Genomic DNA, 24,250 nt, shown 5'->3' with positions numbered 1-24,250 from the left:
CACATACGGCTGCTGGGCACAGCTGCCGTATGTGCGGAGCTGGCGTTGCAGCCCGGTACGGTCTGGACGGTGCAGCCGTTCGCCAGCGTGTCGCGAGTTTGACACATCTAACCTAGAAAAATAACACGGACAGTTCAATATATTTACATCTGAATTTAAATACACGTATTCTGCCACATACGGGTGGAGATGCAAACACGTTTTGGGATTTTACTAGATGTTACGGGGAACTGTTACGTTAAAGAACTCAATTACCCAGCAGTCTTTGTTGACGGACATGCGCAGAGTAGAGGGCGGCTCGTAGTGTCGCGTGAGTTAATGCTGTTATCGCGAGAGGTCGCCATTGAAGCCCCGGCGTTGAACAGCTGCAGCTCGTATCAAGTCCGTATTTTATATTTTAAACTGCTAGCTACACACCTATGCTTAAATCCAAACGGACTAAACCAAGTGGAAACGCTTTGGTAGGTGAGTGATGACTTTTTCCTTGTGCGTTCTTCAGTCTTACCCACTTAAATAGCGGGGATACTGTAAACATGCTAACACTAATTCGGTGCTATTAGCTGCTTAAGGGACGTCCCGTCACAAACATCTCTTTTTTTCCGCGTCTCCGGCTGATCTAACGAACAAAGTGGTTCAGATTACTCTATTTGCTGAGGTTATTGACTTAAATAACTACACTTTAGAGCAGATTTGTCACACTAATTTGAGTTTACTGCCGGCTGTGGCTGCTGTGCACTATTTAGCACAGCCCAGGGCAGCCTATGCTATGCTTGAAGAACATCAACTAGCATACGTATTTTGTTCCTGTAAAGCTAACTACGGTAGCTTCACGGGAATAAAAGACCCCTCTTCACGCTATTAGCGCCACTTTGTTTACGTTTCCGTGTGCCCTAAATAACTTGGCCCGATTGAATCACTTTATTTACACACTACTACTCGCAGCAGCTAACTAACTACTTTGTTGTTTAAAAGCGTCAGCTAAATGACACGTAATGTAATGTGCGTCTTCAATGCTTTTCAATGTTATATATTTATTTCCTTCACAATGAGCATGAATCTAACATTAAATGATATGATTAATATGCCCCTCATTCCAATGAAATAATATACACACGTCAAGCTCATTATGGAGTTGAAACAACAAATTACTAAACTGTAAACAGTTAATATAAGAGAAAAAAATATTGTTATCAAGATAAATGTTTTACAAAATGTGTGATTAACTAGTTAATTGTCTATAATCTGTTGACAGCCCTAATCGTATTCTGATAATACATGTTGGTGCTCAAATACTTTCAGATGCCACGTGCAAAGTCATGCCACCAGTCTGAGGACATCACTGGGAATGGCACATGGGACACGTGGCTTTCAACTCCAGCGAGGTGGGAAAGCATTTCTTTATGTATATTTTGTTCTGTCTGCATAATTGTAAAAGACTTCTTCCCGCATTCGTACAACAGCATTCCATATCGTGTGACTGTCGATGGATGTAATAATTTGGCCTTCTTTTTTTCTTCCACCACACGGCACGGGTGGGCTTCACCGCGGGCAATCGTGGCAAAGACCCAAGTCGACTGGACCACAGCGGAAAATGATCCTTCCAGAGAAGAAGTTATTTACTTCTACAACGAATGGAAGAGTTACAACTTCCAGATGACAGCTCTCCGCTCATCCTTCTGGGCAACTTGAACATCCGACAGAACTTATGTGACCCTACTGCGTTTTATTTTCTCCTTTAGCTCTCATTTAAGTATTAAAATTCGCTGTATTTTTGCAAGAGAGGCACCAATCCTATTTGAGTGACGTTTCGATTGTGAAATTGTATTGGACCATATAGGTCATCTGCAGAGCGTTGGCCCCTGGCGCAGTAAACCAGGGTTTGATTCTTGGCATGCACAAGACTCCTCATGTGACTTAAAATGAATCCAGAATGCAATATTTGTTCAGTATGCAAGGGCAGTGATTTATTTAGTCATGTTTGGTCATGTTTTGGTTTTTTTACATGACAATATGGTTTGGTACATGCTGAGTTAATGAATATACATTCTAAAGTGCAATGTCCATATGTGAATAAGAGTTGTATACGTTTATCATAGTCAACATGGTGTGGAAATATCCCTTATGTAGTTTGTCAATGGGAACTATAGTAGGCCGTAATAACAGCTAAGGTAATTACAGGTGGATATTTCTGGGAATTAACCTTAAATGAGACTGCATTTATGATATCTAAGATATACAGGACAAGAAAAATGCACTGGATGTGTATATGTGTTGAATCAATTATACAGACGCAAACTGGAGAACGAGACAAGTGTTGCTGTGATACTTATTGTGGTCATCGTGCCCGAGACCCGTAACAATTACTCCGCAGGTCTTTTGCAGCGGGGCAACAGCCCGGCGTCGGTGGATTCCGTTCGCGAGGCCGCAGATTCAGGTTTGAATGGCAGCCCCGAGAGTGATTTGTTTAGTCTCTTTAGTCTTTTTTGACCCGCGAGCCCGGCCGACCGCCGCCCCACCCCGACGTGCGAGAATAGGCGAAGGCCCGTTCATCGCTGCTTGCAGCTTTAATTATTATTATTTCGCCACTTCGAACGCACTTTCGGGGACTTCATCATGTTCAAAAACTCTTGAATTTTTGCACGCGCATCAGAAGTGCGCAAAATTGACGTATGATTCGGGTCCCGCAATTAGAGGTGAGAAAAAAGAACTCTCTAGCGCCCCCCAAAGTGGCCGCAATGTTAATTTTTTTTTTTACTTTTACCGATCGACTTGGAACCTTTTCACACAGGTTCTCTTGGATGTGCTGTACACAAAAAAAATTATGGTATGCAAATGCGCCTACCGTTTTATGGCCGCCATTTTGAATTTTGTGAAAAACACGTTTTTGCGAACTCCTCCCAGACGCTTGGTCCGATTCTTACGAAATCTTCGGCAAAATGATCGTTGGCTCGATGCGATCAAAAGTTATTGAAAGAATGTTGATATCTCATTTTTCAATAAAGTTATGGACCAATGAAGTTTGTAGGTTTGTGTCCTGAAAGTTCAAAGGCCTATAACTTTTTTTTTTTCTAACCGTCATTTTCACCAAATTTTGAGGACATGTTCACAATGAGTCCTAGAACATCCCCAAATTTTCCCAGAATATTTGAACATTAGGGGGCGCTGTGGTGATTCTGTGTATTTTTTGCCATTTCCTTCAATTTTTGCATTTACAAACGAACGAACTCCTCCGAGAGTTTAAATCCGATCCATTTCAAAATTTGGCAACTGGTTCCTGACACCCTTGGGGTCAAAAGTTATTAAAATCAAGAGTTTTCATAAAACTACCTGGGCGTGAGCTTGCGTGCAGTTTGGACAATTTTGGAAGATTTTTTTCCAAAATGTAAAATGGTATAACTCCAAGGAACATTGATATTTCTGGCTATAAATGTATATTCATGATGCTTGTGTAGGCCTTTAAGTAATGCCATGCAGTGATTTTAGAAAAAGTATAGCGCCACCTATTGGCTTAGGTCAATGCAAAGTTTCTACATTTACATGTCCATTTCCTAGCCCTTTAATCTGATCAACTTCAAATCTGGGAATATAAGACGTAAGACTGTGACGATGGCTCACAGTGAGAATTGGGAGTTTTGGACCAACTTTGTGGCTGTGACGTCGCCATATTCGCATGAAAGTTCAAGCACATCTTCTGAGCCTCGGCACACTCCAAAACTCTTGAAAACCTCTGTGAGTATCCTACGTGATGACCTTTACAGACCTGATGTGCAGTTTTGGATCAAAAGTGAAAAATTGCCTCCATTGCGCCCCCTGGAAGATTTTGACGAAGCCCCGCCCGCACCCTGTTTGACCGACAAGTCCTCTGATTTTTTACCAAATGTATTAAAGGGAGACTTAAAAAAGTCTCTGAGGAATTTTCTCTAAAACAAACAGGAAGGCAGTTATAATTTTTTTAGTGTGAATATTACCTGTATTTTTGGCGGAGAGTGACCAATCCTATTTCATTGAGTTTTCGAATTCTCAAATCCATCTGAAAGAATAGCTCAGTGAGTAAGGTGTTGGCCCCCCGATGCTATGGTCGTGGGATCGACTCCCGACGAAATTATTTTTTTTTCCTCCTCTTTTTAAACGCGTGTCGTCTGATCTAACGAACAAAATGATTCAGTTTACGCTCCTTGCTGATGTGTTTGACTTAAACAACTACACTTAAGAGCAGGTTTGTGAAAATCGTTTCAGTTTAAGGACAGAAGCTGCTCCGTGGCACATGAACAGAATGAAACAGCAGACTGAGGCACTCAGCTGGCGGACCGGGCAGCTGGTTGCGAGTTACGACACATCTAACCTGGACAAATAACACGGACAGTTCAATATATTTACATCTGGATTTAAATAGACGTATTCTGCAACATACGTCATGGTGATGTTACTAGAGAAAATGGTGCGGCCCCTTTAAGAGCTACACGCACGGGCTACGGAGGGGGAGAGCGCATGAGGAAGTTGTGTTGTTGTTGTGATGACGGAGTGGATGTAGCGGCCGGAGAATTGTCTGTACTGTAACTTTGTTACTCAGTGTTAGATTAATAAATCCTCAAAGAAAGTAAAGCGGACTTTTATTCACCAACCCCGGGACGAAGGGAATTAACCCCAAAGTTTACTTAGCCGACAGTACTTTGGCCCTGGAGCAGACAGCAACGCCTCCCCCTGCAAACTCCGACTACGGTCAGAGACGGACCGGCAGGAAAGGTGAACACAAGGCTAACGAAGTTAATTGTCAACATTAATGTGCCTGTCATGGTATGAGGCCAGACGTGAGTTGTGTTCTACATTCAAGAGGGTTTTTATTTAGCACTGAACAATAACAACCAGCATACGTCTTTTAGCTAAGCTAACTACGGTAGCTTCACGGGGATAAAAGACCCCTCTTCACTCTATCAGCGCCACTTTGTTTACGTTTCCGTGTGCCCTAAATAACTTGGCCCGATTGAATCACTTTATTTACACACTTTGAGTAGAACCGTGCTCGCAGCAGCTAACTTAACTACTTTGTTGTTTAACTTCATTGTCTATAATCTGCCCGCAGCGTGCAGCCGGGCGCAGCTAAATGACACGTAATGTATTGTGCGTCTTCAATGCTTTTCAATATGTTATATATTTATTGCCTTCACAATGAGCATGAATCTAACATTAAATGATATGATTAATATGCCCCTCATTCCAAAGAAATAATATACACACGTCAAGCTCATTATGGAGTTGAAACGACAAATTACTAAACTGTAAACAGTTAATATAAGAGAAAAAAATATTGTAATCAAGATAAATGTTTTCAAAACGTGTGATTAACTAGTCAATTGTCTATAATCTGTTGACAGCCATAATCGTATTCTGATAATACACGTTGGTGCTCGAATATTTTCAGATGGCCCGTGCAAAGTCATGCCACCAGTCTGAGGACATCACTGGGAATGGCACATGGGACACGTGGCTTTCAACTTCAGCGAGGTGGGAAAGCATTTCTTTATGTATATTTTGTTCTGTCTGCATAATTGTAAAAGACTTCTTCCCGCATTCGTACAACAGCATTCCATATCGTGTGACTGTCGATGGATGTAATAATTTGGCCTTCTTTTTTTCTTCCACCACACGGCACGGGTGGGCTTCACCGCGGGCAATCGTGGCAAAGACCCAAGTCGACTGGACCACAGCGGAAAATGATCCTTCCAGAGAAGAAGTTATTTACTTCTACAACGAATGGAAGAGTTACAACTTCCAGATGACAGCTCGCCGCTCATCCTTCTGGGCAACTTGAACATCCGACAGAACTTATGTGACCTACTGCGTTTTATTTTCTCCTTTAGCTCTCATTTAAGTATTAAAATTCGCTGTATTTTTGCAAGAGAGGCACCAATCCTATTTGAGTGACGTTTCGATTGTGAAATTGTATTGGACCATATAGGTCATCTGCAGAGCGTTGGCCCCTGGCGCAGTAAACCAGGGTTTGATTCTTGGCATGCACAAGACTCCTCATGTGACTTTAAATGAATCCAGAATGCAATATTTGTTCAGTATGCAACGGCAGTGATTTATTTAGTCATGTTTGGTCATGTTTTGGTTTTTTTACATGATAATATGGTTTGGTACATGCTGAGTTAATGAATATACATTCTAAAGTGCAATGTCCATATGTGAATAAGAGTTGTATACGTTTATCATAGTCAACATGGTGTGGAAATATCCCTTATGTAGTTGGTCAATGGGAACTATAGTAGGCCGTAATAACAGCTAAGGTAATTACAGGTGGATATTTCTGGGAATTAACCTTAAATGAGACTGCATTTATACGATATACAGGACAAGAAAAATGCACTGGATGTGTATATGTGTTGAATCAATTATACAGACGCAAACTGGAGAACGAGACAAGTGTGGCTGTGATACTTATTGTGGTCATCGTGCCCGAGACCCGTAACAATTACTCTGCAGGTCTCTTGCAGCTCGGCAACAGCCTGGTGTCGGTGGATTCCGTTCGCGAGGCCGCAGATTCAGGTTTGAATGGCAGCCCCGAGAGTGATTTGTTTAGTCTCTTTAGTCTTTTTTGACCCGCGAGCCCGGCCGACCGCCGCCCCGCCCCAACGTGCGAGAATAGGCGAAGGCCCGTTCATCGCTGCTTGCAGCTTTAATTAGGGCCTGAGCCGACTGCAAGTCGGGCGAAAGCCCTATTGAAATTGCAAGAATTCATTATTATTATTTCGCCACTTCGAACGCACTTTTGGGGACTTTATCATGTTCAAAAACTCTTGAATTTTTGCACGCGCATCAGAAGTGCGCAAAATTGACGTATGATTCGGGTCCCGCAATTAGAGGAGAGAAAAAAGAACTCTCTAGCGCCCCCCAAAGTGGCCGCAATGTTAATTTTTTTTTTTACTTTTACCGATCGACTTGGAACCTTTTCACACAGGTTCTCTTGGATGTGCTGTACACAAAAAAAATTATGGTATGCAAATGCGCCTACCGTTTTATGGCCGCCATTTTGAATTTTGTGAAAAACACGTTTTTGCGAACTCCTCCCAGACGCTTGGTCCGATTCTTACGAAATCTTCGGCAAAATGATCGTTGGCTCGATGCGATCAAAAGTTATTGAAAGAATGTTGATATCTCATTTTTCAATAAAGTTATGGACCAATGAAGTTTGTAGGTTTGTGTCCTGAAAGTTCAAAGGCCTATAACTTTTTTTTTTTCTAACCGTCATTCTCACCAAATTTTGAGGACATGTTCACAATGAGTCCTAGAACATCCCCAAATTTTCCCAGAATATTTGAACATTAGGGGGCGCTGTAGTGATTCTGTGTATTTTTGGCCATTTCCTTCAATTTTTGCATTTACAAACGAACGAACTCCTCCGAGAGTTTAAATCCGATCCATTTCAAAATTTGGCAACTGGTTCCTGACACCCTTGGGGTCAAAAGTTATTAAAATCAAGAGTTTTCATAAAACTACCTGGGCGTGAGCTTGCGTGCAGTTTGGACAATTTTGGAAGATTTTTTTCCAAAATGTAAAATGGTATAACTCCAAGGAACATTGATATTTCTGGCTATAAAGGTATATTCATGATGCTTGTGTAGGCCTTTAAGTATTGCCATGCAGTGATTTTAGAAAAAGTATAGCGCCACCTATTGGCTTAGGTCAATGCAAAGTTTGTACATTTACATGTCCATTTCCTAGCCCTTTAATCTGATCAACTTCAAATCTGGGAATATAAGACGTAAGACTGTGACGATGGCTCACAGTGAGAATTGGGAGTTTTGGACCAACTTTGTTGCTGTGGCGACGACATATTCGCATGAAAGTTCAAGCACATCTTCTGAGCCTCGTCACACTCCAAAACTCTTGAAAACCTCTGTGAGTATCCTACGTGATGACCTTTACAGACCTGATGTGCAGTTTTGGATCAAAAGTGAAAAATTGCCTCCATTGCGCCCCCTGGAAGATTTTGACGAAGCCCCGCCCGCATCCTGTTTGACCGACAAGTCCGCTGATTTTTTACCAAATGTATTAAAGGGAGACTTAAAAAAGTCTCTGAGGAATTTTCTCTAAAACAAACAGGAAGGCAGTTATAATTTTTTTAGTGTGAATATTACCTCAATTTTTGGCGGAGAGTGACCAATCCTATTTCATTGACTTTTCGAATTCTCAAATCCATCTGGAAGAATAGCTCAGTGAGTAAGGTGTTGGCCCCCCGATGCAATGGTCGTGAGATCGACTCCCGACGAAATCATACTTTTTTTTAGGGCCTGAGCCGACTGAAAGTCGGGCGAAAGCCCTATTGAAATTGCAAGAATTTTTCTTTTTAGGGCCTGAGCCGACTGCAAGTCGGGCGAAAGCCCTATTGAAATTGCAAGAATTTTTCTTTTTCTTTTTCTTATTATTTCGCCACTTCGAACGCACTTTTGGGGACTTCATCATGTTCAAAAACTCTTGAATTTTTGCACGCGCATCAGAAGTGCGCAAAATTGACGTATGATTCGGGTCCCGCAATTAGAGGAGAGAAAAAAGAACTCTCTAGCGCCCCCCAAAGTGGCCGCAATGTTAATTTTTTTTTTTACTTTTACCGATCGACTTGGAACCTTTTCACACAGGTTCTCTTGGATGTGCTGTACACAAAAAAAATTATGGTATGCAAATGCGCCTACCGTTTTATGGCCGCCATTTTGAATTTTGTGAAAAACACGTTTTTGCGAACTCCTCCCAGACGCTTGGTCCGATTCTTACGAAATCTTCGGCAAAATGATCGGTGGCTCGATGCGATCAAAAGTTATTGAAAGAATGTTGATATCTCATTTTTCAATAAAGTTATGGAGCAATGAAGTTTGTAGGTTTGTGTCCTGAAAGTTCAAAGGCCTATAACTTTTTTTTTTCCAAACCCCATTTTCACCAAATTTTGAGGACATGTTCACAATGAGTCCTAGAACATCCCCAAATTTTCCCAGAATATTTGAACATTAGGGGGCGCTGTGGTGATTCTGTGTATTTTTGGCCATTTCCTTCAATTTTTGCATTTACAAACGAACGAACTCCTCCGAGAGTTTAAATCCGATCCATTTCAAAATCTGGCAACTGGTTCCTGACACCCTTGGGGTCAAAAGTTATTAAAATCAAGAGTTTTCATAAAACTACCTGGGCGTGAGCTTGCGTGCAGTTTGGACAATTTTGGAACATTTTTTTCCAAAATGTAAAATGGTATAACTCCAAGGAACATTGATATTTCTGGCTATAAATGTATATTCATGATGCTTGTGTAGGCCTTTAAGTAATGCCATGCAGTGATTTTCGAAAAAGTATAGCGCCACCTATTGGCTTAGGTCAATGCAAAGTTTGTACATTTACATGTCCATTTCCTAGCCCTTTAATCTGATCAACTTCAAATCTGGGAATATAAGACGTAAGACTGTGACGATGGCTCACAGTGAGAATTGGGAGTTTTGGACCAACTTTGTGGCTGTGACGTCGCCATATTCGCATGAAGGTTCAAGCACATCTTCTGAGCCTCGGCACACTCCAAAACTCTTGAAAACCTCTGTGAGTATCCTACGTGATGACCTTTACAGACCTGATGTGCAGTTTTGGATCAAAAGTGAAAAATTGCCTCCATTGCGCCCCCTGGAAGATTTTGACGAAGCCCCGCCCGCACCCTGTTTGACCGACAAGTCCGCTGATTTTTTACCAAATGTATTAAAGGGAGACTTAAAAAAGTCTCTGAGGAATTTTCTCTAAAACAAACAGGAAGGCAGTTATAATTTTTTTAGTGTGAATATTCCCTGTATTTTTGGCGGAGAGTGACCAATCCTATTTCAGTGACTTTTCGAATTCTCAAACCCATCAGAGGGTTTAGCTCTCCTGGTAAGAGACCGCCCCCCGATCCTATGGTCGTGAGATCGAGTCCCGACGAAATCATACTTTTTTTTTTGTTACTTCTTTTTTTAAACGCGTGTCCGGCTGATCTAACGGACAAAATGATTCAGGTAACTCTCCTTGCTGAGGTTTTTAAATAACTGTACACTTAGAGCAGCTGTGTCACACTCGTTTCAGCCACATACGGCTGCTGGGCACAGCTGCCGTATGTGTGGAGCTGGGGGAGACGTGAGTGACCTGGCGTTTGCCAGCTCTAACGTAATGTATTTCTGTTCAAAGTAACCGCTATTCATGTTTTGCACTTTGTACATCGCCCTTTCTTAATTAATTAGACTCCTGATGTGACTTCAATTGTGTTTATTGAACAATGCTGCAAAATATAGTCCCCAAAGATCGCACTCTCCGCCATTTTGTATTGCGTAATCACAGTGAGCTGGTGGCTCCGTTGGGAAGCAACATACGGGTGGAGATGCAAACACGTTTTGTGATATTACGGGTTACTGTTAAGCAGTGGCGGCTGGTGATGGAAAAAGTAGGGGGGGCTGAGGGAGATTTCTGCCGTTTATTTATTACATTAACACCAAAGTAACGACTTAAAAACAAATAGCATCTAATGTAATTATTAAACTATGAATTTAGAATGTCCTTGTGGATTTCAAATATTGTTCTTTCAAAGACAAGGTCATACCAAGTCATACACATCATATTAGGAAACCAAGTCATACAAGGTGAACTTATAATTGCTGTAATTTGCGTCAATATTCAATATACACAAAGAGGCAAATAGTCGCTGTTATTACATTGAGTAACCACTAGATGAAGAAGACTGTGCATTACCAATTGTAATGGTGAGCAAGTCAATAAAAATTATTTACATTGTCTCCAGTGTTCACATAAATCGTACAGCAAACCACCTCTAAGACAGACACACAAAAAAAACATAAAACTCCTCCAGAGACACAACAGCATCTCCTCTGCTCCTCCAGGGACACAACAGCATCTCCTCTGCACCTCCAGGGACACAACAGCATCTCCTCTGCTCCTCCAGAGACACAACAGCATCTCCTCTGCTCCTCCAGGGACACAACAGCATCTCCTCTGCTCCTCCAGAGACACAACAGCATCTCCTCTGCTCCTCCAGGGACACAACAGCATCTCTGGAGGAGCAGAGGAGATGCTGAGTGCCTGGAGGAGCAGAGGAGATGCTGAGTGCTTGGAGGAGCAGATAAGATGCTGAGTGCTTGGAGGAGCAGATGAGATGGTGAGTGCTTGGAGGAGCAGATGAGATGAAATGTTTCATGTCCTGAACACCGTTTTCACACCAGACTCGATCGGTCGCTGCAGTTTTAAAAAGCAAACAAGGGAAGCAAAACAGCGAGTTAGTTACTCCACAGCCGGTTAGCCACGGCTTCCTAGTGTACCATGTCCGCGAAAAGCCTCTAGTGTACGACGCTTCCTTGTCTTTCACCTGCTGTCTGATGTTAATTTGTGGCTGGTCCGGTCCCATTTCTTTTATTTTTTGTTTTTCAGCCAGTGGTCTTCTTTCAAACGGAGTTTGAAGAAGAGATTGCACGGTCAATATGGTGTGGAAATGTCTCATGTAGTTGGTCAATTGGAACTATATTAGGCAGTAATAACAGCTATGGTTTTTATCTTAAAACAAAAAAGGATAACTCTGTTGGACAACTACTCAATTGTCTTGACGACATATAGGCCTGGATGGCTTGGAACTTTTTTAATTTTAATGACTTGGGTCAATGCAAAGTTTCTACATGGCTTAACTGATTCAAACTGAACTTACCAATATATTAAGCCCTGGAGGAAGAGTGTATCTTAGTCAATGTATTATTAATTATTTCATTCAGCAAAGCTCTCTTCAGGAAGACAGCCACGTCGTCATCCAGCGGGTTTGGTTAAAAAGTTAACATATCTTGATGGAGCAAAAGAGGTGGGGTTAGCTGTCGTCCTTGTACCTCGACTAAACCAAGGTGTGAATTAACCTTGATTGAGACTGCGTCTATAAGATATACAGGACAAGAAAAATGCACTGGATGTAAACTGTACGTGTGTTGAATCAATTATACGGACGCAAACTGGAGAACGAGACGAGCGTTTGCTGTGATTCTTGCGCTTCAGACTCTACCTTTATTTTACAGGAATGCATCTTTTTGTTATCGTGGTCATCGTGCCCGAGACCCGTAATGATTACTCTGCAGGTCTTTTGCAGCGGGGCAACAGCCCGGCGTCGGTGGATTCCGTTCGCGACGCCGCAGATTCAGGTTTGAATGGCAGCCCCGACAATGATTTGTTTAGTCTCTTTAGTCTTTTTTGACCCGCGAGCCCGGCCGACCGCCGCCCCACCCCGACGTGCGAGAATAGGCGAAGGCCCGTTCATCGCTGCTTGCAGCTTTAATTCTTTTTCTTATTATTTCGCCACTTCGAACGCACTTTTGGGGACTTCATCATGTTCAAAAACTCTTGAATTTTTGCACGCGCATCAGAAGTGCGCAAAATTGACGTATGATTCGGGTCCCGCAATTAGAGGAGAGAAAAAAGAACTCTCTAGCGCCCCCCAAAGTGGCCGCAATGTTAATTTTTTTTTTTACTTTTACCGATCGACTTGGAACCTTTTCACACAGGTTCTCTTGGATGTGCTGTACACAAAAAAAATTATGGTATGCAAATGCGCCTACCGTTTTATGGCCGCCATTTTGAATTTTGTGAAAAACACGTTTTTGCGAACTCCTCCCAGACGCTTGGTCCGATTCTTACGAAATCTTCGGCAAAATGATCGTTGGCTCGATGCGATCAAAAGTTATTGAAAGAATGTTGATATCTCATTTTTCAATAAAGTTATGGACCAATGAAGTTTGTAGGTTTGTGTCCTGAAAGTTCAAAGGCCTATAACTTTTTTTTTTCCAACCCCCATTTTCACCAAATTTTGAGGACATGTTCACATTGAGTCCTAGAACATCCCCAAATTTTCCCAGAATATTTGAACATTAGGGGGCGCTGTGGTGATTCTGTGTATTTTTGGCAATTTCCTTCAATTTTTGCATTTACAAACGAACGAACTCCTCCGAGAGTTTAAATCCGATCCATTTAAAAATTTGGCAACTGGTTCCTGACACCCTTGGGGTCAAAAGTTATTAAAATCAAGAGTTTTCATAAAACCACCTGGGCGTGAGCTTGCGTGCAGTTTGGACAATTTTGGAAGATTTTTTTCCAAAATGTAAAATGGTATAACTCCAAGGAACATTGATATTTCTGGCTATAAATGTATATTCATGATGCTTGTGTAGGCCTTTAAGTAATGCCATGCAGTGATTTTCGAAAAAGTATAGCGCCACCTATTGGCTTAGGTCAATGCAAAGTTTGTACATTTACATGTCCATTTCCCAGCCCTTTAATCTGATCAACTTCAAATCTGGGAATATAAGACGTAAGACTGTGACGATGGCTCACAGTGAGAATTGGGAGTTTTGGACCAACTTTGTGGCTGTGACGTCGCCATATTCGCATGAAAGTTCAAGCACATCTTCTGAGCCTCGGCACACTCCAAAACTCTTGAAAACCTCTGTGAGTATCCTACGTGATGACCTTTACAGACCTGATGTGCAGTTTTGGATCAAAAGTGAAAAATTGCCTCCATTGCGCCCCCTGGAAGATTTTGACGAAGCCCCGCCCGCACCCTGTTTGACCGACAAGTCCGCTGATTTTTTACCAAATGTATTAAAGGGAGACTTAAAAAAGTCTCTGAGGAATTTTCTCTAAAACAAACAGGAAGGCAGTTATAATTTTTTTAGTGTGAATATTACCTGAATTTTTGGCGGAGAGTGACCAATCCTATTTCAGTGAGTTTTCGAATTCTCAAAGCCATCAGAGGGTTTAGCTCTCCTGTTAAGAGACCGCCCCCCGATCCTATGGTCGTGAGATCGAGTCCCGACGAAATCATACTTTTTTTTTTGTTACTTCTTTTTTTAAACGCGTGTCCGGCTGATCTAACGGACAAAATGATTCAGGTAACTCTCCTTGCTGAGGTTTTTAAATAACTGTACACTTAGAGCAGCTGTGTCACACTCGTTTCAGCCACATACGGCTGCTGGGCACAGCTGCCGTATGTGTGGAGCTGGAGGGGGAGACGTGAGTGACCTGGCGTTTGCCAGCTCTAACGTAATGTATTTCTGTTCAAAGTAACCGCTATTCATGTTTTGCACTTTGTACATCGCCCTTTCTTAATTAATTAGACTCCTGATGTGACTTCAATTGTGTCAATGCTGCAAAATATAGTCCCCAAAGATCGCACTCTCCGCCATTTTGTATTGCGTAATCACAGTGAGCTGGTGGCTCCGTTGGGAAGCAACATACGGGTGGAGATGCAAACACGTTTTGTGATATTACGGGTTACTGTTAAGCAGTGGCGGCTGGTGATGGAAAAAGTAGGGGGGGCTGAGGGAGATTTCTGCCGTTTATTTATTACATTAACACCAAAGTAACGACTTAAAAACAAATAGCATCTAATGTAATTATTAAACTATGAATTTAGAATGTCCTTGTAGATTTCAAATATTGTTCTTTCAAAGACAAGGTCATACCAAGTCATACACATCATATTAGGAAACCAAGTCATACAAGGTGAACTTATAATTGCTGTAATTTGCGTCAATATTCAATATACACAAAGAGGCAAATAGTCGCTGTTATTACATGGAGTAACCACTAGATGAAGAAGACTGTGCATTACCAATTGTAATGGTGAGCAAGTCAATAAAAATTATTTACATTGTCTCCAGTGTTCACATAAATCGTACAGCAAACCACCTCTAAGACAGACACACAAAAAAAACATAAAACTCCTCCAGAGACACAACAGCATCTCCTCTGCTCCTCCAGGGACACAACAGCATCTCCTCTGCACCTCCAGGGACACAACAGCATCTCCTCTGCTCCTCCAGAGACACAACAGCATCTCCTCTGCTCCTCCAGGGACACAACAGCATCTCTGGAGGAGCAGAGGAGATGCTGAGTGCCTGGAGGAGCAGAGGAGATGCTGAGTGCTTGGAGGAGCAGATAAGATGCTGAGTGCTTGGAGGAGCAGATGAGATGGTGAGTGCTTGGAGTAGCAGATGAGATGAAATGTTTCATGTCCTGAACACCGTTTTCACACCAGACTCGATCGGTCGCTGCGGTTTTAAAAAGCAAACAAGGGAAGCAAAACAGCGAGTTAGTTACTCCACAGCCGGTTAGCCACGGCTTCCTAGTGTACCATGTCCGCGAAAAGCCTCTAGTGTACGACGCTTCCTTGTCTTTCACCTGCTGTCTGATGTTAATTTGTGGCTGGTCCGGTCCCATTTCTTTTATTTTTTGTTTTTCAGCCAGTGGTCTTCTTTCAAACGGAGTTTGAAGAAGAGATTGCACGGTCAATATGGTGTGGAAATGTCTCATGTAGTTGGTCAATTGGAACTATATTAGGCAGTAATAACAGCTATGGTTTTTATCTTAAAACAAAAAAGGATAACTCTGTTGGACAACTACTCAATTGTCTTGACGACATATAGGCCTGGATGGCTTGGAACTTTTTTAATTTTAATGACTTGGGTCAATGCAAAGTTTCTACATGGCTTAACTGATTCAAACTGAACTTACCGATATATTAAGCCCTGGAGGAAGAGTGTATCTTAGTCAATGTATTATTAATTATTTCATTCAGCAAAGCTCTCTTCAGGAAGACAGCCACTTCGTCATCCAGCGGGTTTGGTTAAAAAGTTAACATATCTTGATGGAGCAAAAGAGGTGGGGTTAGCTGTCGTCCTTCTACCTCGACTAAACCAAGGTGTGAATTAACCTTGATTGAGACTGCGTCTATAAGATATACAGGACAAGAAAAATGCACTGGATGTAAACTGTACGTGTGTTGAATCAATTATACGGACGCAAACTGGAGAACGAGACGAGCGTTTGCTGTGATTCTTGCGCTTCAGACTCTACCTTTATTTTACAGGAATGCATCTTTTTGTTATCGTGGTCATCGTGCCCGAGACCCGTAATCATTACTCTGCAGGTCTTTTGCAGCGGGGCAACAGCCCGGCGTCGGTGGATTCCGTTCGCGAGGCCGCAGATTCGGGTTTGAATGGCAGCCCCGAGAATGATTTGTTTAGTCTCTTTAGTCTTTTTTGACCCGCGAGCCCGGCCGACCGCCGCCCCACCCCGACGTGCGAGAATAGGCGAAGGCCCGTTCATCGCTGCTTGCAGCTTTAATTAGGGCCTGAGCCGACTGCAAGTCGGGCGAAAGCCCTATTGAAATTGCAAGAATTTTTCTTTTTCTTATTATTTCGCCACTTCGAACGCACTTTTGGGGACTTTATCATGTTCAAAAACTCTTGAATTTTTGCACGCGCATCAGAAGTGCGCAAAATTGACGTATGATTCGGGTCCCGCATTTAGAGGAGAGAAAAAAGAACTCTCTAGCGCCCCCCAAAGTGGCCGCAATGTTAATTTTTTTTTTTACTTTTACCGATCGACTTGGAACCTTTTCACACAGGTTCTCTTGGATGTGCTGTACACAAAAAAAATTATGGTATGCAAATGCGCCTACCGTTTTATGGCCGCCATTTTGAATTTTGTGAAAAACACGTTTTTGCGAACTCCTCCCAGACGCTTGGTCCGATTCTTACGAAATCTTCGGCAAAATGATCGTTGGCTCGATGCGATCAAAAGTTATTGAAAGAATGTTGATATCTCATTTTTCAATAAAGTTATGGACCAATGAAGTTTGTAGGTTTGTGTCCTGAAAGTTCAAAGGCCTATAACTTTTTTTTTTTCTAACCGTCATTTTCACCAAATTTTGAGGACATGTTCACAATGAGTCCTAGAACATCCCCAAATTTTCCCAGAATATTTGAACATTAGGGGGCGCTGTGGTGATTCTGTGTATTTTTGGCCATTTCCTTCAATTTTTGCATTTACAAACGAACGAACTCCTCCGAGAGTTTAAATCCGATCCATTTCAAAATTTGGCAACTGGTTCCTGACAGCCTTGGGGTCAAAAGTTATTAAAATCAAGAGTTTTCATAAAACCACCTGGGCGTGAGCTTGCGTGCAGTTTGGACAATTTTGGACGATTTTTTTCCAAAATGTAAAATGGTATAACTCCAAGGAACATTGATATTTCTGGCTATAAATGTATATTCATGATGCTTGTGTAGGCCTTTAAGTAATGCCATGCAGTGATTTTCGAAAAAGTATAGCGCCACCTATTGGCTTAGGTCAATGCAAAGTTTGTACATTTACATGTCCATTTCCCAGCCCTTTAATCTGATCAACTTCAAATCTGGGAATATAAGACGTAAGACTGTGACGATGGCTCACAGTGAGAATTGGGAGTTTTGGACCAACTTTGTGGCTGTGACGTCGCCATATTCGCATGAAAGTTCAAGCACATCTTCTGAGCCTCGGCACACTCCAAAACTCTTGAAAACCTCTGTGAGTATCCTACGTGATGACCTTTACAGACCTGATGTGCAGTTTTGGATCAAAAGTGAAAAATTGCCTCCATTGCGCCCCCTGGAAGATTTTGACGAAGCCCCGCCCGCACCCTGTTTGACCGACAAGTCCGCTGATTTTTTACCAAATGTATTAAAGGGAGACTTAAAAAAGTCTCTGAGGAATTTTCTCTAAAACAAACAGGAAGGCAGTTATAATTTTTTTAGTGTGAATATTTCCTGTATTTTTGGCGGAGAGTGACCGATCCTATTTCAGTGAGTTTTCGAATTCTCAAACCCATCAGAAGGTTTAGCTCTCCTGGTAAGAAACCGCCCCCCCGATCCTATGGTCGTGAGATCGTGTCCCGGCGAAATCAATTTTTTTTTTTTCCTCCTCTTTTTAAACGCGTGTCTTCTGATCTAACGAACAAAATGATTCAGTTTACTCTCCTTGCTGAGGTTATGGACTTTGTACACTTAAGAGCAGGTATGTCAAACTCGTTTCAGTTTAAGGCCAGAAACTGCTCCGTGGCCGCGCATACAGCTGACAGAAGAAGGTAAGGCTGATGCAGGACAGCTGGCTCACGGCGCAGCCGTTTGGCAGCGTGTCGCGGGTTTGACATATCTAACCTAGACAAATAACACGGACAGTTCAATATATTTACATCTGGATTTAAATACACGTATTCTGCAACATACGGGTGGAGATGCAAACACGTTTGGTGATGTAAATAGATGTTACGGGGAAATTTTAAGTTAAAGAACTTCATCACCCAGAATTCCCTATTCTTGGTTGACGGACATGCGCAGACTACGTGCGCACAGCCGCGCACGTAGTCTGCGCATGTTCCGGTTTTGTGTTGAACAGGCAAAGTATCACCGCTCCGTATTTTAAACTGCTAACTACACACCTATACTTCAGGAACTATTACTACTATGTGGATGTAAGCAAAGTGTTCTCATTCCCTCTTGGATGTGTGCAGCCAGTGAGGTACGTTTTGTTTAAGGGCTTGTTATATCTGCTCGACGGCACGGACAGCTAACTGGGATAGCGAGTGGAGCTAGCGGCTGCCGGATGGAGCAGCCAGTCAGCCAGCTTGCTAACTACACACCGGTGCTTACGTCCACATGTACTCAACGAAGTGGAAACGCCTTTGACGGTGAGTGATTACGTTTTCCTTGTGCGTTCTCCAGTCTTACCCAGCATACGTCTTTTAGCTAAGCTAACTACGGTAGCTTTACAGCGTCAAAAGACACCTCTTCACGCTATTAACGCCACTTTGTTTACGTTTCCGTGTGCCCTAAATAACTTGGCCCGATTGAATCACTTTATTTACACACTGAGTAGAACCGTGCTCGCAGCAGCTAACTAACTACTTTGTTGTTTAAAAGCGTCAGCTAAATGACACGTAATGTAATGTGCGTCTTCAATGCTTTTCAATATGTTATATATTCATTTCCTTCACAATGAGCATGAATCTAACATTAAATGATATGATTCATATGCCCCTCATTCCAATGAAATAATATACACACGTCAAGCTCATTATGGAGTTGAAACAACAAATTACTAAACTGTAAACAGTTAATATAAGAGAAAAAAATATTGTAATCAAGATAAATGTTTTTCAAAATGTGTGATTAACTAGTTAATTGTCTATAATCTGTTGACAGCCCTAATCGTATTCTGATAATACACCAAATACTACTGTAACTCTCTGCTGGCAGGTCTCCCTGCTGCCGCCATTCGACCACTGCAGCTCATCCAGAATGCAGCAGCTCGACTGGTCTTCAACCTTCCAAAATACTCCCACACCACTTCTCCGCTCTCTTCTTTGGATACGAGTGGCTGCCCGCATGCAGTTCAAAGCATTGGTACTGACGGACCACGCTGTGAATGGATCGGGACCAGTCTACATCCGGGACATGGTGAAACCCTGCATCCCAACCCACGCACTCCGATCTGCATCTGCCACGCTGCTTGTTCCTCCCTCACTGAGAGAAAAGCACTCGACGAGATGGCGACTCTTTGCTGTCCTGCTCCCAGATGGTGGAATGAGCTCTCTGATGACATCAGGACCGCAGAGAGCCTCTACATCTTCCGTCGAAAACTCAAGACACACCTTTTTAGACTCTACCTTGACTAAAACACTAGCAAACCGTAGCACTAACAAATGGTAGCACTTAAATTGTACTTATAATGCCACTTATCTTTAACATGTTTTGGGCGGTGATTTATTCAGTCATGTTTAGTCATATTTTGTTTTTTTTACTTGTCAATATGGTTTGGTACATGCCGAGTTAATCAATACACATTCTAAAGTGCAACGTCCATATGTGAATAAGAGTTGTATACGTTTATCATAGTCAACATGGTGTGGAAATATCCCTTATGTAGTTGGTCAATAGGAACTATAGTAGGCAGAAATAACAGCTAAGGTAATTACAGGTGGATATTTCTGGGAATTAACCTTGATTGAGACTGCATCTATGATATCTAAGATATACAGGACAAGAAAAATGCACTGGATGTGTATATGTGTTGAATCAATTATACAGACGCAAACTGGAGAACGAGACAAGTGTTGCTGTGATACTTATTGTGGTCATCGTGCCCGAGACCCGTAACAATTACTCCGCAGGTCTTTTGCAGCGGGGCAACAGCCCGGCGTCGGTGGATTCCGTTCGCGAGGCCGCAGATTCAGGTTTGAATGGAAGCCCCGAGAGTGATTTGTTTAGTCTCTTTAGTCTTTTTTGACCCGCGAGCCCGGCCGACCGCCGCCCCACCCCGACGTGCGAGAATAGGCGAAGGCCCGTTCATCGCTGCTTGCAGCTTTAATTAGGGCCTGAGCCGACTGAAAGTCGGGCGAAAGCCCTATTGAAATTGCAAGAATTATTATTATTATTATTTCGCCACTTCGAACGCACTTTTGGGGACTTCATCATGTTCAAAAACTCTTGAATTTTTGCACGCGCATCAGAAGTGCGCAAAATTGACGTATGATTGGGGTCCCGCAATTGGAGGAGAAAAAAAAGAACTCTCTAGCGCCCCCCAAAGTGGCCGCAATGTTAATTGTTTTTTTTACTTTTACCGATCGACCTGGAACCTTTTCACACAGGTGCTCTTGGATGTGCTGTACACAAAAAAAATTATGGTATGCAAATGCGCCTACCGTTTTATGGCCGCCATTTTGAATTTTGTGAAAAACACGTTTTTGCGAACTCCTCCCAGACGCTTGATCCGATTCTTACGAAATCTTCGGCAAAATGATCGTTGGCTCGATGCGATCAAAAGTTATTGAAAGAATGTTGATATCTCATTTTTCAATAAAGTTATGGACCAATGAAGTTTGTAGGTTTGTGTCCTGAAAGTTCAAAGGCCTATAACTTTTTTTTTTCCAACCCCCATTTTCACCAAATTTTGAGGACATGTTCACATTGAGTCCTAGAACATCCCCAAATTTTCCCAGAATATTTGAACATTAGGGGGCGCTGTAGTGATTCTGTGTATTTTTGGCAATTTCCTTCAATTTTTGCATTTACAAACGAACGAACTCCTCCGAGAGTTTAAATCCGATCCATTTCAAAATTTGGCAACTGGTTCCTGACACCCTTGGGGTCAAAAGTTATTAAAATCAAGAGTTTTCATAAAACTACCTGGGCGTGAGCTTGCGTGCAGTTTGGACAATTTTGGAAGATTTTTTTCCAAAATGTAAAATGGTATAACTCCAAGGAACATTGATATTTCTGGCTAGAAATGTATATTCATGATGCTTGTGTAGGCCTTTAAGTAATGCCATGCAGTGATTTTCGAAAAAGTATAGCGCCACCTATTGGCTTAGGTCAATGCAAAGTTTCTACATTTACATGTCCATTTCCTAGCCCTTTAATCTGATCAACTTCAAATCTGGGAATATAAGACGTAAGACTGTGACGATGGCTCACAGTGAGAATTGGGAGTTTTGGACCAACTTTGTGGCTGTGACGTCGCCATATTCGCATGAAAGTTCAAGCACATCTTCTGAGCCTCGGCACACTCCAAAACTCTTGAAAACCTCTGTGAGTATCCTACGTGATGACCTTTACAGACCTGATGTGCAGTTTTGGATCAAAAGTGAACAATTGCCTCCATTGCGCCCCCTGGAAGATTTTGACGAAGCCCCGCCCGCATCCTGTTTGACCGACAAGTCCGCTGATTTTTTACCAAATGTATTAAAGGGAGACTTAAAAAAGTCTCTGAGGAATTTTCTCTAAAACAAACAGGAAGGCAGTTATAATTTTTTTAGTGTGAATATTTCCTGTATTTTTGGCGGAGAGTGACCAATCCTATTTCAGTGAGTTTTCGAATTCTCAAATCCATCTGAAAGAATAGCTCAGTGAGTAAGGTGTTGGCCCCCCGATGCTATGGTCGTGGGATCGACTCCCGACGAAATTATTTTTTTTTCCTCCTCTTTTTAAACGCGTGTCGTCTGATCTAACGAACAAAATGATTCAGTTTACGCTCCTTGCTGATGTGTTTGACTTAAACAACTACACTTAAGAGCAGGTTTGTGAAAATCGTTTCAGTTTAAGGACAGAAGCTGCTCCGTGGCACATGAACAGAATGAAACAGCAGACTGAGGCACTCAGCTGGCGGACCGGGCAGCTGGTTGCGAGTTACGACACATCTAACCTGGACAAATAACACGGACAGTTCAATATATTTACATCTGGATTTAAATAGACGTATTCTGCAACATACGTCATGGTGATGTTACTAGAGAAAATGGTGCGGCCCCTTTAAGAGCTACACGCACGGGCTACGGAGGGGGAGAGCGCATGAGGAAGTTGTGTTGTTGTTGTGATGACGGAGTGGATGTAGCGGCCGGAGAATTGTCTGTACTGTAACTTTGTTACTCAGTGTTAGATTAATAAATCCTCAAAGAAAGTAAAGCGGACTTTTATTCACCAACCCCGGGACGAAGGGAATTAACCCCAAAGTTTACTTAGCCGACAGTACTTTGGCCCTGGAGCAGACAGCAACGCCTCCCCCTGCAAACTCCGACTACGGTCAGAGACGGACCGGCAGGAAAGGTGAACACAAGGCTAACGAAGTTAATTGTCAACATTAATGTGCCTGTCATGGTATGAGGCCAGACGTGAGTTGTGTTCTACATTCAAGAGGGTTTTTATTTAGCACTGAACAATAACAACCAGCATACGTCTTTTAGCTAAGCTAACTACGGTAGCTTCACGGGGATAAAAGACCCCTCTTCACTCTATCAGCGCCACTTTGTTTACGTTTCCGTGTGCCCTAAATAACTTGGCCCGATTGAATCACTTTATTTACACACTTTGAGTAGAACCGTGCTCGCAGCAGCTAACTTAACTACTTTGTTGTTTAACTTCATTGTCTATAATCTGCCCGCAGCGTGCAGCCGGGCGCAGCTAAATGACACGTAATGTATTGTGCGTCTTCAATGCTTTTCAATATGTTATATATTTATTGCCTTCACAATGAGCATGAATCTAACATTAAATGATATGATTAATATGCCCCTCATTCCAAAGAAATAATATACACACGTCAAGCTCATTATGGAGTTGAAACAACAAATTACTAAACTGTAAACAGTTAATATAAGAGAAAAAAATATTGTAATCAAGATAAATGTTTTCAAAACGTGTGATTAACTAGTTAATTGTCTATAATCTGTTGACAGCCATAATCGTATTCTGATAATACACGTTGGTGCTCAAATATTTTCAGATGGCCCGTGCAAAGTCATGCCACCAGTCTGAGGACATCACTGGGAATGGCACATGGGACACGTGGCTTTCAACTCCAGCGAGGTGGGAAAGCATTTCTTTATGTATATTTTGTTCTGTCTGCATAATTGTAAAAGACTTCTTCCCGCATTCGTACAACAGCATTCCATATCGTGTGACTGTCGATGGATGTAATAATTTGGCCTTCTTTTTTTCTTCCACCACACGGCACAGGTGGGCTTCACCGCGGGCAATCGTGGCAAAGACCCAAGTCGACTGGACCACAGCGGAAAATGATCCTTCCAGAGAAGAAGTTATTTACTTCTACAACGAATGGAAGAGTTACAACTTCCAGATGACAGCTCGCCGCTCATCCTTCTGGGCAACTTGAACATCCGACAGAACTTATGTGACCTACTGCGTTTATTTTCTCCTTTAGCTCTCACTAACTCTAACTTGCCCCAGCACCTGTTGTGATTTATTCTAGCGCTTCCACAATTGAATTTTGCTTGGTATTTCATCTAACTTGCCCCAGCACCTGTTGTGATTTATTCTAGCGCTTCCACAATTGAATTTTGCTTGTTATTTTATCTAACTTGCCCCAGCACCTGTTGTGATTAATTCTCTCTCACGGTGTCAAGTGTGTACCTTGATCTTTTTTTTGCTCATTGCAGCCCTTCTCTGCAAGGAGTGCTAACAATGCATGGTGCTGTTCATTAAGCAACTGGGTAAAGAGCTTGTAATGCCACATATGAAAAAGCTCATAAGCTCATTTATAATAAAATAATATATATAATCTTGCCTTGACTGAATGGGGGCGATCAAAGTTATTTTGGTGACGTTTTGATCATTGATTCACAACAAGTCCTGTGTTGTATAGGTTTGCTTGATGCTTTGGAATCTGTAGACCTGGATTTGTTATCAACCTGAATTGACAATCCATTGACAACATTGCTGGAATCTCCTCTCCCTTAAGACTGCAATATTACTTTTAGCTGAAAGTACATGGCTCCACTGATTCAATTTGAATTCACCAATATATAATGCCCCGGGGGAGAAGCGGATCTTACTAAATGTATTCATTAATTCATTAAGCAAAGCTCACTTCAGGA

The 24,250-nt window shown here is 42.1% G+C and overlaps 1 long non-coding RNA gene across 3 annotated transcripts; it reads left to right on the top strand.

Annotated features, from left to right (window-relative positions):
- Nucleotides 1-18,256: 18,256 nt before the first annotated feature.
- Nucleotides 18,257-23,939, top strand: LOC134129093 (uncharacterized). 3 transcript variants are annotated; one of them, XR_009956281.1, is made up of 4 exons: nucleotides 22,212-22,463; nucleotides 22,801-22,838; nucleotides 23,140-23,222; nucleotides 23,373-23,939. It is a non-coding gene; the product is annotated as an uncharacterized LOC134129093 (long non-coding RNA). The 3 variants fall into 3 exon arrangements; XR_009956280.1 differs by lacking the exons at nucleotides 22,212-22,463; nucleotides 22,801-22,838 and adding an exon at nucleotides 18,257-18,550; XR_009956282.1 differs by lacking the exon at nucleotides 22,801-22,838.
- Nucleotides 23,940-24,250: the final 311 nt, after the last annotated feature.

This window comes from Pungitius pungitius, chromosome 5 (genome assembly GCF_949316345.1).
Source record: "Pungitius pungitius chromosome 5, fPunPun2.1, whole genome shotgun sequence".
NCBI lineage: Eukaryota > Metazoa > Chordata > Actinopteri > Perciformes > Gasterosteidae > Pungitius > Pungitius pungitius.
The sequence above is the reverse complement of the archived record's forward strand: the minus strand, read 5'-3'. Positions and strand labels throughout refer to the sequence as shown.